Raw genomic sequence first — 2,829 nt, 5'->3', positions numbered from 1 at the left:
TCCTGATCCGCCACCACCACCTCCACCTCCGGAGGCATGGCAAGCTGTGATGGCCGCTACCAATGCAAACACGCAGCTGATCTTGCAACTTCTTCAAGAGCGCAACCAAGGGAACCAAGGCAACAATCAGAATCACTTTGCTACACTCAACCAGTTCCTTGCTAACTAGCCAAAGACCTTCAGCAATTGCGTTGAGGCAACTGACGCTGACGATTGGCTCGTGGACTTATGCAAGCATTTCGAGTGCAGTAACATCAGGCCTGAGGACTTTGTCAAGTTCGCTTCCTTCCAACTCAAAGACCAAGCTGCAGAATGGTTTCAGCAGTACAAAGATTCCAGAGGAGGTCGTGTGATTACCTGGGATGAATTCCGTCAAGACTTCAAAGCTCATCATATTCCTCAGAGCGTGGTTGAAAGCAAGCGTGAGGAATTCCGCAACCTGAAGCAAGGTTCTATGTCTATCTATGATTACAACAAGATGTTTCAAAAGCTCGCCCGTTTTGCTAAGCAGGACGTCCCTGACGAGAAGAGCATGATATACCAGTTCAGGGGTGGTCTCAGAGAAGAAATCCAGCTAGCTCTTGTCCTCTTTGAGCCCAAGAGGTACGATGAGTTTTACAACATGGCATTGAAGCAAGAGGCTGCTCAACTGAAGTGTGATGCTTCCAAGAAGCGAGTCAGAGATGCTACTCCTTCTTCCTCAACTCAAGTGGCTAAGCAGCAGAAGTATTGGCTTCCTCCTCCTCCATTCCGTCAGCCTTATCAGCAGAAGAGCAAAGGTGGCAGTGGATCTTCCCACCCACCCAACCCTGGCTTTCAGAACAAGACTTCGTCTCAAGCTTCAAGATCAAGTGCTCCGTATCACCGTCCCCTTTCAGAGGTCACGTGCAACAAGTGCCAACAGAAGGGTCACTATGCCAACAAATGCTTCAATCAGAGGCGTCTCCCTCCTCCTCCTCCTGTGAGATCGGCAAGTACAACTGTGGTCAAGCATAACCCCAAGCACGCCAAGGTCAACTTGATGAATGCAGCTCAGGCAGAGGACTCGTCAGATGTCATCATGGGTAACCTTCCTGTTAACGATGTTCCTGCAAAAGTACTTTTGACACTGGTGCATCGCATTCTTTCTTGTCATTCCCATTTGCATCAAAGCACAATGTTGATACTGAGGTTATGCCCAAAGTCATGCAAGTTGTTTCTCCCGGCAAGCTTTTGACTTCTAGTTTGATTGCTCCCGATGTCTCTATCACGTTGAGCGACTACAAGTTTCTGTCCTCTCCAGTGGTCCTTGGAAACTCAGATATTGATCTTATTCTCGGAATGGATTGGCTGTCTAAGCACAAGGCGCATCTTGATTGTGCTGCCAGGCAAATTCAATTGACTCATTCGTCTGAGGATGTAATTGTCTTTGCTGCTCGTGATGATACCATCCGCCTATTTTCTCTCAGTGAGAAGGGTGAACTGGATGCCATCTCTCAAATTCCAGTCATTTGCGAATATCAAGACGTCTTTCCAGAAGAGCTTCCAGGAATGCCTCCGCACCGGCCAGTCGAATTCGTCATCGATCTTGAGCCTGGCACGGAACCGGTTTGCAAACGTCCTTATAAGCTCGGAACTGAAGAGTTGAAGGATCTGAAGAAGCAACTCGATATTCAAGAACGAATGGGTCTTATCCGACCTAGTTCTTCTCCATGGGGTTGTGGAGTAATTTTTGTGAAGAAGAAGGATGGAATGGACCGACTTTGTGTTGACTACCGTCCATTGAACAAGAAGACTATCAAGAACAAGTACCCACTTCCCAACATCAATGAGCTATTCGAACAACTCAAAGGTGCTCAAGTATTCTCCAAGCTTGATCTCCGTATGGGCTATCACCAGATTCGAATCCGTGAGCAAGATATTCCCAAGACGGCTTTCAGAACAAGCTATGGTTCATATGAATACACTGTCATGTCTTTTGGCCTCGTCAACGCTCCTCCAACTTTCTCTCGCATGATGAACTTCATCTTCAACGCCTACACAAATGACTTTGTCTTGGTCTACCTCGATGATATTCTGGTGTTTTCGAAGAACAAGGAAGATCATGCCAAGCACTTGCGTTTGGTGCTCGATAAGCTCAGGGAACATCAGTTCTACGCCAAGTTCTCAAAGTGCGAGTTTTGGCTCGATGAGGTTCTTTATCTTGGGCATATCATCTCTGCTAAGGGCATAGCGGTGAATCCTGAGAAGGTGTCTACAATTGTGAATTGGGAACCACCTTAGAACGTGAAGCAACTCCGCAGCTTCCTTGGTCTCGCAAGCTACTGTCGAAGGTTCGTTGAGAACTTTTCAAAGATCGCGAAGCCTCTTTCAAACCTTCTCCAGAAGCACGTCAAGTATGTTTGGTCTCCAGAATGTGACATCGCTTTCAACACTTTGAAAGAGAAATTGGTCACTGCTCCAGTTCTGACTCCTCCTGATGAATCCAAACCGTTCGAGGTCTTCTACGATGCCTCTCTTCAAGGCCTTGCTGCAGTGTTGATGCAAGAGAAGAAAGTTGTGGCTTATACCTCTCGCCAGTTGAAGCCCAACGAGAAGAACTACCCCACTCATGACCTCGAGTTGGCGGCAGTTGTGCATGCTCTTTTGACTTGGAGACATCTCTTATTGGGAAGAAAAGTGGACATCTTCACTGACCACAAGAGTCTCAAGTACATCTTCACTCAGCCTAATCTCAACCTCAGGCAGACTCGTTGGGTCGAAATGATTCAAGAGTATAATCCGAGTATCGAGTATACTCCAGGCAAGGCCAATGTGATTGCTGACGCAGTGAGCAGGAAGGCTTACTGC

Source organism: Triticum urartu, chromosome 2A (genome assembly GCF_056163025.1).
Source record: "Triticum urartu cultivar PI428250 chromosome 2A, HENAU_Tu73, whole genome shotgun sequence".
NCBI classification, from domain to species: Eukaryota; Viridiplantae; Streptophyta; class Magnoliopsida; order Poales; family Poaceae; genus Triticum; species Triticum urartu.
The sequence above is the reverse complement of the archived record's forward strand: the minus strand, read 5'-3'. Positions refer to the sequence as shown.